At 45.8% G+C, this 14,680-nt stretch overlaps 1 protein-coding gene across 3 annotated transcripts in view; it reads left to right on the forward strand.

Moving 5' to 3' along the window:
- The window catches only part of TSHZ1 (teashirt zinc finger homeobox 1), a 79,258-nt gene that overhangs the window by 23,946 nt on the left and 40,632 nt on the right, over positions 1-14,680 (forward strand). Inside the window, exons 1-2 of one of the 3 annotated variants that reach the window (XM_011948928.1) lie at positions 9,869-9,915; positions 10,523-10,695. The exons of the other annotated variants lie outside the window; for them this stretch is intronic. The gene's annotated coding sequence lies outside the window, so the exon portion shown is untranslated. Of the gene's footprint in view, positions 1-9,868; positions 9,916-10,522; positions 10,696-14,680 lie in introns of those variants that run through there. 3 annotated transcript variants of the gene reach the window in all.

Raw genomic sequence — 14,680 nt, forward strand, 5'->3', positions numbered from 1 at the left:
TATGAGATGGCCTTCATTATTGCGTTTTTATGGTATTTGGTTGGTTACCAACTCAAATTAAAAAAATGCTGTGAGGTTCTGGATATTTCTATTAACTTTTCTCTTAAATATGACATGTTCACACATACATATTTCTATACACTTAGTTCAAGGGTATCAGTAAAAATATTTTTCCTCCTCCCATTTGCTGTTCATAAAACACTCGAGGGAGAAATTGTTTCTGTGATATTTTAGATGGGTTTTACAATAAATTTTAGATATTGTGGTGCACCGCAGTGCCTTTTATTTCATTTTCTCAGTAGAGCCAGCGCATCGAAAGATTTTGTCTATTGAAAAACTGCTTTTGATGAGTAATAATCATTAGTTGTTTTTTTTTTCTTCCAGTGGTAAAGGCGTAGACCCCAGCCCCCAGGGTTCCTGGGACTTGTGAGCCATCAGTGTGTCACACCCATGTCGTGAGAGGTTCCCATGCATTACCTCCTGCGCGTGAATGTGAGGGTTTAATCAGCACAGCCTTCCTGAGCATAAATCATGCTGCCTTAAATCCTTCTCGGAACCAAGGCGGGGATGTGAAATAAGAAATAAATATTGACATTAAACGTTTAATCCCCTTGGTTTCCTGACATGTGGTGTTGGGTCCGTTATGCTCATTCTTGCCTTTCCGGAACCTTCCAGGGGGACTGCTGGTCGTGTGTTGATGCTGTTGGGTAAAGAACCCTACAGCGGCTTGACCTCAACATCAAAACTTCCCAGCTTTGTACCTGCAGAGAGGGCGCATCTTTTCTTTCACTGTTAGATTTCTTAACTATAAATTGGGATGGTAATACCTGGGACTGATTCCTACCTCGAGGAGTTCATGTGCTCATTTCTCCAACTGCTGGCCCATTCATTGGTTTATTTATCCAGTACATACTCGTTTTGAGTACTTGCTTGTTTCTAGACAGTTCGAGGACAAAGAAAAATAGCTAAGAAGGTCCTTGAGGTAATGGATCTCCCGGTACAGCGAGAGTATGTTGAAGACCGAAGTGGTTATCAATATTAACTTTATATGAAATATTTTATTATGCATCCTGTAAAAATTTCATTGAGCAATGAAATAAATGTTATCAGGACTGCGTACGGGAAACAAAAACTCCATTTTCCAATTCATCTCCGCCGTCTCCTCCTCCGTGCCTCCCCATGGTTCGGCAGCGACCTGCCTCTCGCCTCTGCCTCCTCCAGCGTCTGTCCCGCTCCTTCCTGCTCTTCAGCCAACTCTTCCATTCTGAGATGGGGAGGCCACTCCTGTGCTGCGACGTTGACACTGTTTTCACTGTCTTCAGGTTCTGCATTGCAGGCCTCACCTCCAGACCCACACTGGACAAGCAAGCTTGCGTGATAGGAGGCGTGCGTGTGTGACATTTGTGGGGTGCTGGCCACCACCCTGCAGCCCTGCCGGTGTCTAAGGGTGCCTCCCAAATCTTTCCGCACCTGACCGTGCGTGTGCGTCTCGGCTGTTCTTCCCCCTGACCTTCCCACGAGCCATCACAGGAGGTAGACGGGGTTCTTTGGGCAGACCCAGTTCTAACAGGTTCCCCTTTCTTTAAATCACACCGCATTATAGCTGCGTCTTCCCTGTGCCTCTCGCTAGGAGGGAAGGGGCTGGGCAAGAAGATGGACAGCTGTCAGGTGCACCTCTTCTAACCACATCCCAAAGTCGCATTGGCACCTTTTAGATTATAAAACACGTTTAAGGGATGACTTTCATTGTTCATTTATAAATATTAACGGTAGCATTCTTCTGTTTTCAGTGTACCCTTGCAAAGTGCCGGTATCTGATAATAATAATAGCTATAATAATAATAACAGCAGAAAGTTTGGAATTTAAATGCCATGGGGACAGGGGTTTTGTCCGTTTTGTTCATTGCCTGTAGAGGTAGTGCCTGGAACACTAGCAGCACTGCCTGGCAAATGATAGGCACTCACTGAGTATTTTAGAGCTGCTGAGTTGACTATATTCCTGACACACTCCACTTGCGTCATATAATTTCAGTTTTATAGTTATCTTATTATTCTCTTCATTTATAGAGGCTTACGGAATTTAAGGTTCTATAAATAGTGCACATAGGTTGATGTCATAAGGTTATAGAGTTAGACAGATATGGTCACGTCAGTTAAGCCCAGGAAGGTCTGACTCCTTGACCTCTCAAACCATCCATAGGTTGTTAAAGCTTTAATTTTTGTCATCTGTCTCCCTAGACTTTTTCTCGGGTTGTTGTGGCGGGGAATAGCACTGGGCTAGGATTCAGGGTAGCTGCGGGAGCCCTGGCCTTTCCACTAGGCAACTTCTGGGTGGCCGTTGGTGCCTCAGTTTCTTCAGATGTGTCAACAGTGAGTTCAGCCAAAGGATCCTGAGATCTGTTCTTGACTGAGAGTTGCGTGTCAGGGCGGTTCCTGTACCTTAGTGTGAATCTTTCTGTTGCTGTCATGTTCCGTGTATGCAATAAGAATAGATAGGCTGGGTGCAGTAGTTCATGCCTGTAATCCTAGCACTTTGGGAGGCAGAGGTGGGTGGATCACTTGAGGTCAGGAGTTCGAAACTAGCCTGGGCAGCATGGTGAGACCCCATATCTACAAAAAATACAAAAATGAGCCAGGTGTGGTGGTGCATGCCTGTAGTCCCAGCTACTCAGGAGGCTGAGGTGGGAGAATCGCTTGAGCCCGTAAAGTTGAGGCTGCAGTAAGCCATGATTGTGCCACTGCACTCCAGCCTGGGCAACAGAGAAAGACCTTGTCTTCAAAATAAAATAAAATAAAATAAGAACAGTCATATATCTTACATGCATGCATATATATGTGTATATACATATATACACACAGGCAAACATATGTCCACACCTTTTTTGTTTGTTTGTTTCCGTTTTTCTCTTGCCAGTGACTCCAAGCATTTGTAGGAGAGGCTGAGTGTCCTTGCTCACATCAAGCCCAAGGGTGAGAAATGTTTTTGGAAACAGTCCTCATTCTGAATAACTCACCATGCGTCTCATTTATGAATTAGACTGAAGCCTTCTTTCTTTCTTTCTTTTTGTTTTTGAGACGGAGTTTCACTCTTGTTGCCCAAGCTGGAGTACAGTGGCGCGATCACAGCTCACTACAACCTCTGCCTCCTGGGTTCAAGCGATTCTCCTGCCTCCGCCTCCTGAGTAGCTGGGATTACAGGCATGCACCACCACGCCTGGCTAATTTTGTATTTTTAATGGAGACAGGGTTTCTCCACGTTGGTCAGGCTGATCACCTCAGATGATCCGCCTGCCTTGGCCTCCCGAAGTGCTGGGATGACAAGCGTGAGCCACCACGCCCGGCTGACTGAAGCCTTCTTAAACAGGTTTATGCTTTGCTTGGAACTCTCCTCAGCTACCTCCTGGTTAGCGCCGTATTTGCAGCCTTGCATGTGAGAGATGGAAGCAGAAGTTTCCCCGTGGGCACTCAGGACGCTACTGGGTGCAGACATGCCCTGTAGACTAAGACTCATTTCTCTGGACACCCTCTAATTGCCACGGGCAACTGTGACTCGTGATGGAACTCCCATCAGCGAGGTGTAGACGTGTAGTAGAGTCGTCGTAGGCAGCTCCTGTAGCCACCTGTGTGGGGTACGTTGGAAGCTCTAAGATGACTAAGAATTGGCAAACTGGGACATGAAGTCACAGTGATCTGGGAAAAGCACTGACATGGATGATATCTGGTTTGTTTTCTGTACAGGGGGAGTGTGTTCTTGGAGTGAGACTAACTGAGAAGGTCGTATCCAAGGCAGGGACCAGGCTCTGCCTCCCCCAAGAGCCCCTCAGTAAAGGCATCAGGATGAAGACTAGAAAAGTCTGTGCGTTTCTGCAGGGTTTAGTGCTGGGGGAGGAGCTAGGATTGGGGGGAGGGGGAGTATCTTCTTAAGAAAAGAAGTACAAAATCATGAATGCAAGATGAAGTATGGGAGTGACTGCTTGTTTAGTATGAGAAATAAATCACAAAAGAGCAAATCTTAAAAAACTGAAAATGTGGCAGAATCTCGAAAAATAACCTGATTGTTAGTTTGTTGCCTGACACATCTGTTTTCCTGCATGTTTGGCTGCATAGGAAGGTAATTCAGTCATTCCTTAGCCTGGGTCATGGAAAGTGGTTGTTTATTCCTGATGGCTGGGTCCACAAAATACCTGGCCTCACGCACTATCCAGCTTCCCCTCTGCAGTCTGCACAAGGCTGTAGGCCCACGACGCTGCCCGGGCAAAGAAGCTTGGGGGCTGGGATGTGGCCACCCGAGATGGCAGGGGCAGTGGCAGCATCTTCCCCTGCCCAGGAAGAGCAAAAGCGCCACAGTTCTGCACATTCTGGAAGCCTACATGGACACAGGGTCCCCAGGGCTCTGGAAGGGCCAGCGCAGGTCAGGGGCCCTGAGGCCTCACCTGCGTCAAGCAAATCCACCTCTGTTTAGGACCCTGTCTACTACGATAATTATCTTTATTATGTGAGTAGTTGATACTTCTCTGTTAATGTTTTTATTTTATTTTATTTTGATTAATATCTCAGGGGAGCCTCAAATGCATTTCTTAAGAAATTATATAATGATTTCACTGTGGAAGAATACAGACACCTTGACCATGTGCTTGGTTTAATTTGCAAAATTAAATTTTTGTTTTAAACTCTTGGATATGAAAACATCCTTACCCTCTCGAACATATCTCCTTGAGTGAGATTAAAATCCCAGTCCTTTGTTTTTTTAAGAGACTGGATCTGGCTCTGTCGTCCAGGCTGGAATGCAGTGGCGTAATCATGGCTCACTGCAGCCTTGAACTCCTGTGCTCAAGGAATCCTCCCACATCAGCCTCACATGTAGCTGGGACTACAGATGTGTCCTGCCACACTCAGCTAATTTTTAAATTTTGTTTTGTAGAGGCGGAGTCTTGCTATATCGCCCAGGTTGGTCTCAAACTCCTGACCTCAAGCCATTCTCCTTTCTCGGCCTCCCAAAGTGTTGGGATTATAGATGTGAGCCACCATGCCTGGTCCTCCTTTTTTCTAAAGGATTTTAGGTTTCTTCTTTGATAGGACATGTACATTTATTTTGGAAGCAGTGAACTCAAAGCATTGAATACGAGGAGGTACCTGATGGGCGTTGGGGGCAGCCCAGCATGCTTCCACCATTTCGGGAAAACTCTATTTCTTGATGTTTTTAACATGTGTGGCAGGGTTGTGGTCATTTGTTTCCCTGCTTTTCTTTGATGAATGTGATGAATATGGTAAAAATAGGATTAAAGTGTTTGATGTTCCCTCCTTAAGCCCAGTGATAGAATTTATCCTTCAAAGATAAATTATGACCTTTTAACCTTAGGGAATATAACTATCCTTGGAGAGTTTAACGTTTTAAAAAGTCAGTTGTAGTTTTAATAAGCAAAGCTAAAATTTGCTTACCGTTGACTAAGTACGGATTTAGTTTTAAAGGCTGCCCTCTCTCTCTCTTACAGATGGTTTAGGGTGGCAATTTCTCCCTGAAAGTGATGTTTCTTAGAAATTTTAAGGTTAGTGAATCTTACAGATTTTAAGGATAGTGAATCAGCTTTTAAAGAAAAAGGGCATTGCTCCTTTTTTTTTTCCTTTGGCCAAGCTTGACATTTTTGTGAGTTATACAGGTAACGTGAAGTGTAGAATTTCTGTTGGGTTGGGGTGCTTGTGTGCTGTGTCCTGCAGTGGGTCCTGCCCCCAGGTGCACCACGAGCCTTTCCTTGCTGTGAACAGTTGCGATTTTATTATCTCAGTCCGTGGGTTTCTCTCACCTGGAGCACACTCTTTCTCTCCACTTAGCAGCAGTACAGGTTCCTGCTTCATCATTGTCTCAGCTGGTCCCCCTCCCCAAGGGGGGCGCCCATGAGCACCTTTGATGCTTCTGGTTGGTCCCCGACTTGGGTCTGTGCCTGTGACTGCGTGGACACTGCCTGCGTGAGGGTTTCCTCTTCTCCTGTACCATAAGGTACTTCAACAAAAGGATCCCATTGCACAATGTTGCAACTATTACAAAAACACAAACCTACTCAATTTTGATCTTAAGAATCAATAATTTTTAACAGCCAGTCAAACCTGCTATTTAGTTAAATGCATTCAGAACTGTGGCTCATTTGAGAGTGTTTGTCATTTGTAAGTGTGTGGTTTGGTGTAGGAAGATGAATTCACCTGCTGGGCTCTGGGGGCACCTGCTGGGGTACCTGCTGGGGTACCTGTACCCCGGGCAGAGCCCTCATGACATTTTCTGGCCATCAGACAGTCATTCGCCTGTTGGCTGCTCCATGACAATTTTGTTTTCGATCATCAGTCAACAGGTATTTATTGAGCATGTGCTGTTTTGGATGCTGGGAGCACAGTTTCAGACAAAACACGTTCCCATGGAAGTGGGTCGTCTCTCTAGTACGCACCCGAGTGCTCTGCAGCTTGTGGGGTCCAGAGTCCAGAGTGGGCGGGGGGGTCTGCTCCTGCAGTCCTGGCATGTTTCTGGGAGTAGAAGAGCTGTGCTGTCTCTCCCCTATAAAAGTGGTTGGTAACCTTGTTGTGAGCTTGCAATTCAGATGGCACCATAGGACTGGCTGGCTGGGGCCTGGCTCTCCTGTGCCCATCTGGGTGGCCATGTGCTGCATTGCTGATGGGGGCAGGTGAGTCTCCCCTTCCGCATAAGGAGTCACGGGCCAGGGGTTGGCGGGGTGTGTGTCTGTGCCTGCAGGTGGGCAAGGAAGCCTGGGGGGAGAGTTGCTGTCCGTGGATGGGGAGGGCCATGCTGGCCATTTCATTCTGTAACTGGGCTACTAATGTTTATTCCATTTTGTTTATGGGTCTTTTAGCCAAGTTCTTCCTTATTTAGTGAAATTCATAACAAATAAGTACAAATTAAAACTATAAACAAACCAATAGTTAAAACAACAGACATTTATTCTCTCCCAGTGCTGGAGGCCAGAAGCCTGAGATCAAGGTGTTGGCAAGGCCAGCCTCCCTCTGAAGCCTCCAGAGGAGAATCCTTCCTCCCGTCTTCTAGCTCCTGGTAGCTCCTGGCAGTGCTGGGTGTCCTTGGCTTGTGGCGCATCACTCCAGTCGCTGCCTCGGTCTTCATGTGTCTGCCTTCTTGTCCGTGTGTCCTCTTCTCTGTCGTAAGGTCACGAGTCCTTGGACTTAGGACTCCCCATCCTGATCTAATATGACCTCACTAATTATATCTGCAAAGACCCTATTTCCAAACAAAGTCACATTGTGAGGTTCTGGGAGGATATGAATTTTAGAGGATAATGTTCAACCCATGACAGATACCAAAGGAGAAAATTATGTTATGTCCTGTCATTTGGGCAACAGCCTTTATTGAGGATGAGGTAGACAAGTAGCCCGCTCTGAATCACAGATGTGCTCAGGAAACTTTGTCAACAAAACAGCCATTAATTTGGTTTGATAACCAATAGTTGTTGATAACCCAAGTTATCATTGATGATAATAAGCAACTAACAGAGCATCCTCTTGACTATGTGGTGTTTAGACTTTGGCCGTTGCTGGCCCCACGGTGACACAGGAAGGAACTGGCTGGTCCCAGTAGGGAGTCATCACACCTACAGGCGCTTACTCAGCAGCTGCAAGGAACCTATCACTTTACCAGGTGGGGAGGGTGGCACAGAAGAAAGGTCCTCAATTGCTTATCCTCAAGAAACTTGCACTATTATGATTCCATGGTACATGTGAAGCAAACGAGGTCAGTACATAGGTGGACCATTTGTCATTCTGAATACATTTCCATGAAGTTTGGAAGCTCATTAGCAAAATATTTCTTTTGTTTGATTTGGGCATATTGATTTGGATATCATCTTCAAACAAAATGGTAGCTGATGTCTGCTACATTCATGTAGACATCATATAGCTAAGAAGTTTTTCTGCATAGGGTCCAGTGTTTGTAGAGTAAATATCATTAGAGCTGTCGTTACTAGATTTGGTGATGACAGAGATGTGGGCAGTTCAGCAGTGAGCAGTGGTGACTTAAAGTGGGAGAGGATTGGGTGAAGGGTACTAGCTGATTGTTGATTGGATTTTATGGCCATAATGCATGGCATTTCCATAGCTTATACTTATCAGTTTGAATCAGATCTGTTCCTAATATCCTTGGGTCCCGAGTCTTGAAATTCTTTGCTTTCCAGTTCTGTCTTCCTCCACCCCAAGAGGGGCTTCCTAGTGAGCGTGTGTTGCTTTATCCTGAGTGTTGCTCTGCTGTCCCTGAGGTGCACACACTGCGGGTACCGTGGTCCTGCAGGAGAACAGGCCCAGGGGATGGGGCTTGTGAGGTCTGGAGGTAGATCAGAGAGGTCCTGGGTGCAGATACCTAGAGCGCAGCCTGGGATGCAGCTGGGGCATGGCTGGCACCTTTCTGTGGGGTTCTGAGGCCAGTCGGGGACAAGAGGGGTACTGCAGGCTGACCTGGGCTGGCCCATTTTAACTCTTCCTGGACTTTTGTATCACCCCTGGGTAAGGTTGTTATTCACACCATAAAGTGGTGTAGCTCCGGTGGTTTCCAGTTCGTTCTTCCAACAGCCATTGTTGAGTGTCTGTCATATCCGAGGCATTCTCCTGGACATTTTGAGAAATGCAGCGATGAGCAGGATGGATCTTGCCCTCAGTGAGCTTGCAAGTCTCGCTGGGGAGAAAGACGCGTGTGTATACCTCTCTTAATGAAGTGGAAAGTGATAGTTGTTACGGGAATATTCCAGATAACTTGTTATGGGGAGTCAAAACCCAGAAAGATGCTACTTGTCTGGGTGGGCTGTGGGGTGGGGAAGATGAGGAGATCAGGGGTTTTGTGGAGCAGCAGCTTGTGTGTGGTTTGAAGGATGAATCAATGTGGATTTGTCATTGTAAGCAGCAGTTGGAAAAGGGTCCCCTCCTTGTGGCATTTGTTAGTGGATTCCGTAGGACTAGCTGAGTAATGTTCAGATTTAGGAGAATGACAGGCACCATGTATTTTCACCTGGAACATCAATCTTTTGACTTAGCAACCCTAAATTAGCCTGAGAGTCCAACATTTTTTTATGTACTGTGTATGCATAGTCCTCCTTTGAGTTTAACTTGGATAGTTTTGCCTTTCCTCGACATTATTAATAGGGTCTTGATACAGACTTTTCAGTTATAACACAACATGTACGTCCTGAAGGAACAGGGCTTATGGAAAAAATAGAGCTGGGGCCAGGCTGCTCAAACTCCATGTAGCTTGGAAATAGTATAAAAAAATCATAAAAAATACATGATACATTTCTATTACATAAAGCAGTATTATGGTAAGTATAGGGCTTTATATTAGGAAAAAGATTGTTGGAAGGGGATGAGGTTGCTGGACTAGCTAGATCGGAGCAGGAATGAGCAAGTGGAAAGCAGGTTGAAGACAGCATGGTGGACCTGCACTGTCAGGGGAACAGGCATTGTGCTCGGAGCTCTGGGTTCCTTTGCACCCCCGAAAATTCCAAGGCTGGTGACCTTTGCCGTCAGTGGCCCTTCCATGGTTGTGCCCCTTTTAACTCTTGCTGGATGTTTATATCACCCCTGGGTAAGGTTGTTATTCACACCAGAAAGTGGTGTAGCTCCAGTGGATTCTGGTTCATTCTTCCAACAGCGATTTTTGAGTGTCTGTCCTCTCCAAGGCACTCTACTGGACATTTTGAGAAATGCAATAATTTCTTAAATGCAATGATTTCTCAGTGATGTGGCGCATTCCTATGCTGGAAAAACCATGTGTGAACCCATGGTCTGTCACCTAGACTGATACGACAGTGGCCCTCTGTTGGCCAGTGGAGGAGGCGTTGGCCTGGTTACAGAGCCCGCCTTCTGGCAGGTAGACCAGGTCCGCTTTCTCCAGTGTGGTTGGGCCATAACCCCGGGATGGTGAGCCTTTCTTTGTGGTCGTTGCTCTGCCAATCTTGAGTCAGTCCTTGCTTTTTCCTGGCATAGAGTGTTTTGGGTATTCTGTGCTCTGAAGGCTCAGTGCAGCGTTGAGCTTCAGTTCCTCGTGTTTCCTAGGGGATGAGGTTCCCTGTGAGTCTCCCTGTTATGACTTGAGACAGTGGATAATAGTTACAAAAGGAGGTCTTGGTTTAGTGAGAGCTGGTTCAGGTGGCTGAAAAACACGACTGTTTGACCGAATTCCTTTCAAAGATTTATAATCCATCCCTAAATATGTGAACGTTTCTCTCTTCTCTCTCTCCTCTCTTTCTTTCCACCTTCCCCCATCTCTCTCCTTGTATGTCTCTCTCTCCCTCCCTCTTTCTGCCCACATGTCCCATCTTTCTCTGTGAACGCTGAAGGAGAGAACTCTTTTAAAAGTTAATGAACGAGTTGCAGTGGAACCCTATTAGATTTCCTTCCATTAAATGCCTGCTACAGACTTTTAATGGATGTTTTAACTAGGCATTGTTATCAAAAGGACTGTTGCACAAATTAAAACCAGGCCCACAATCTGTGAAGAGAAACCGGATTTACTTTTTGCCTTCAGGTAAAAAAGAAAAATGCATGGAGGAGGTGAACTCCACATTGATATTTTTAGAAGTTGGCTGTGAGAAATAGCCAGTGCCACCTGAAGCTATGGAAACAAGCAGGAGCTTGGACTCTGCAGGCATACCTCTTTTTAAAATGAAGACATTTACAGGAACCCCTGGATTTTTAAGGGTATGTCAGTGTTAATTTTTAACTATTTAATTGGTATTTAAATTATCTTCTTAGTTTGTACGATGCTGCTGTGCGCGTCCCATTTTTAAACCTACGAAGCTCTCTTAAAAGGAAAAGGTCAGGCGTTCCAGGTGCCCGCCGCGCCAGACGTGGGCTGTCTCCTTGCAGTCACCGCAAGCATGGAGAATTTTTAAAACTGCCAGATTTTTGGTTTCTCGTTTTGTTCTGATTGATTTTAGTTTAGCAAATGTACCCCTTTGTCCCTATAAAATTTGCTTAGTCAAATGACGGATTTTGTGTTGCACATCCGGGAAGTCGTTGTCTTATCCAGGCAGGTCCTGGGGTGTTCTAGTTCTCCATCCACAGCTTTACGATAAAGTCACTGTCAGTTTCTATCGTAAATTATTCATAATCACGGTGCTTAACAAAAGTTGCCAAGTTCTCCATGGATGCCCACTGTGTGTACCGTAACAGAAAATAGTTGTGTTTTCTTGCATTAAGTGTCATTCTGATTAGTCTTAGTGTTAAATCCTGGTTAGCACTTGGCTCTGACTTCCACAAAGACAATGCTCTGAATCAAATAAGTGCCAGGAGAGCGGGCTTCCCCTCTTCCCCAACAATCACGACCTCACCGCCCTTCCAGGCACGTCACCAGCACCGAAGTGCCTTTACCTTAGCAGCGTGGATTCAGCCGAGACCTGCGCTTCACGTTTGGCTTCTCGAAAGCCGACATTTTGAAAAGAAAGTCAAACACAGCATTTGTTAGTTGGGCAGTTCCTACAGAAGACCAGCTCCAGTCCTTTGGAAGGAAATTGGCCAGATGCATGCGCTGTTCAGGGCTTGTCTTAGTGCTAAACTGTAGCTAACGTGTATGGCAAAGGTGAGGAAGTCCTGTGAGCTTCATGGTGGAGAGCGTCCCTTCTCATCTCGGGGCAGTGGGGGTGACCATGGGGGCCCTGGCTCTCTGTTTAACCCCTGATGGGGTGTTTTTGGTTTCTGGTTTGTGTGTGTGTTTGTGTTTGTGTGTGTGTGTGTGTGTGTGTGTGTGAGAGAGAGAGAGAGAGGGAGAAGCCATATCCCTATATCAGGTCCATCAAAACGCACCCCAATGCAGAACTCTTGATCCCTTGATTGCCTGCAAGCTCAGAGCACACAGTGATAACTGAAATCTCTGAGAGTAGATTTAATTTTATGAGCTACATTATCCAAGAATACTAAGCCGTGGAAATCATGCTCAAGTCATGGGGTTTAAAGGGGTGATGGCTTCAGTTCTCTGTGTGGGGGAAGAAAGCCTGTGGCCTTTTATTCTTTTTAGGAACAAAGCTAGTTTAATTGAAAGAATAATTTGATTTGCTGCTGCTACAGCAGAAGAGCTTGAGATGTGGCAAATTTTCTCTCCTTTCACCCAAACTCAAGAATTTAATGCTAGCAGGTGAACTTCTGAAGGCTGCTATCAAGTATACAGAGACAATAACTGTCTTAAAAGCAGAATTTTGTCAATATTTTTTGCTGTGGGCCAAAGAACATTCACAATAATGGAGTACTAAAGCCCTGCTTGAAAATGTTGTAGAGGGAGCGGGAGTGGAGGATTTATTCCAAGTTTGAGCCTGCAGTGTTTTGGTGGTAGATATGATTTCTGAATAATCTTTTTGCTCTAGCAAATGGAGGCACCCAGATATCATTTTCTGTTCAGGAAGAGCATTTGGTAGACATTGCTACCCAGGGTCACTGAACTGGAAGTGCCCAGCCTATAGTTTCTTTTCAGTCGCCTCATCAACCCACCATCGACTGTACACCTTCACTAAATGCCAGTGTTTTCTGACAGATGAAACGGGAGGTGGAATGGCCAGGAGCGGCCATGGGGTCAGGGCTGAGGCGGTGGGCCTGCTGCTGGGAGAGGTACCCCAGAGGGCCACTGCTCCTGGCAGAGGGTGCTGTGCCTCCTCCCACAGTGAGTGGAGTCCCTTCGCCCTTGGTTTTAAACATGCCATTTCACCACGCTTTTGTAGAAAGTTGGTTAAACAGCAAATTGCACAACCCACAAAATGTAATGGCCTTTATGACTTAAAACAGATGCTAGATTCAGTTGCGTGAATTGCCTTGCCCCTTAAGTTATCTTACTTTGAAAAGAATGATTCCCTGAAATTTCATTTTGGAAAACGTTGTTTCCCTCATTCTGCTTATGAGAACTGGTGCCTACATTTTTAATGCTGTTTCAGTAAAGTGATTTTCTGATATAGACAGAGGTGAAGCCATTTTTGTAATTTTTCCAGTGTTCTCCGTATTTGGTAGAATTAGAAGGGAGAGACGGAGGAGCAGTCACACACACACATGTGAGCACACACACACTCACCTACAGCAGAGAAGCACAGCTTTGTCCTTCTTTTGAAGTGTGAAAAATATCAGTGACCTTATCATTAAATGTACTTGTTGCTGTATTTATTTGAAATGTTCAGACTTTTTTTTTACTTCCTGTCCATTTTAGTGGAAAAGGATGATAGCAAAAGATTTTATTTATTCAGAACCACAGTGCAGGCAAAGTGAAAGTAAATCCTAGGCTTCCGGTGCATTCAGAAACCACAGTAAGAAAGCACTATTTTCTCAAATATAAAGATGAGCGCACTAGCCAAATGTTTTTGAGGAGTTTTGGAACAATAGAAGCCATCTAGAACTATTATTTGAGGCTATATATGAAAAATATATATGAGCTTACAAAAATGTTTGTCATACTGGAAACTATGTGTCCATCAGACAGACAAGACTTTCCTCATGTTTGTGGACGGTGATAGCAGTGTAGCTCTGTGATAATATCAGTGGCCTCAATAATTGTATTCTACTTCAAGTGTAAGGCTCTTATTTTGGTGCGACTTAATAATTCTGTTCTTACTGAAGACTTTTTCCCTTCAGAAATACCATGTGATGAAGTTGCCTGTGGAAGGTGATAGAAGTGTATTCAACCTCAGGTTCGTCTGGAAAGTCATAGATTGTGGCGCACATGTTTCCTTCACGCTCACCTTTGTGTGAATTTCAGGCATTACCTTGTGATTGTTTACTCTTTTATCATTATACATAATCCAAGGGTTATTTATCGTAAAATAGATTGAGTAATGCTGAACTCACAAATATGGGACTGAAAATGTAAACACATTTTTGTAAATCCAGTTGACAGTTAATTAGCCAACATTAATGGAGGGTTGAAGTGAAAGAAAATAGAAAACCACACATTTCTAAAAGAAATTTTTTCCCTCATTTGGAATCCATTTTATACATTTATTGGAAGCTAACGTTTCAGTTAACCATGACATATAGATATACGTTTACTTGCCTAATTATACTTACTGTTAACAATACATCATGTGTTTGCCTATGCGTCCAGCTTTGCCAGTGTGATGGTTTAATTACCCTCTGTGGTGTCTGCACGCTCTGCTAAGTCTTGTGTGGAGGAACGGTTAGAAATAGCCGCAGAGGCAAGGATTCAGAAGCCGGTGTGCTGTGAAGTCATAGGGTCACCCACCAGCAGCAGTGCCAGGCAAGCCCCCTCCACATGGGAGGAGGCCCTGGTGCCTGCTTCCTAACGTGGGGCCCGAGCCGGGCACCCTGGGGTGGAGAGGCCTGGATGGGAGCCCCACATCCGGGCCACCTTGCCCCTGGGCTCCTGGGGGGAAAGCCGGGTCCTGCACCGCCCTCATGCCCACCCGGGGCTCCGAGCTCCAGGCCCTGGCTGCTCTCTGTCCCTTGCTCCTGCGGCCACCCAGGTCCCCCCTGCTAGCCGGGCAGGCTGCTCAGACACGCATCCTGTCCAGTGGTCTTCCTGCACCTCCTCCTGCGGAGACCCCGGAGCCACACGGGTTGAGAGCCCTGGGCGCCTTGCAGCCCCCGCGGGGTCCCGGGGAGAGGGTCACGCCCTGTGGCTCCGCGTCGCTCTCACCCCTGGGGCGGGTGGGGGCAGCTGGCCTTCTCCCTGCCTTACCCCTGCAGTAGGTGG

This window comes from Colobus angolensis, unplaced genomic scaffold (genome assembly GCF_000951035.1).
Source record: "Colobus angolensis palliatus isolate OR3802 unplaced genomic scaffold, Cang.pa_1.0 Scaffold287, whole genome shotgun sequence".
Classification (NCBI taxonomy): domain Eukaryota; kingdom Metazoa; phylum Chordata; class Mammalia; order Primates; family Cercopithecidae; genus Colobus; species Colobus angolensis.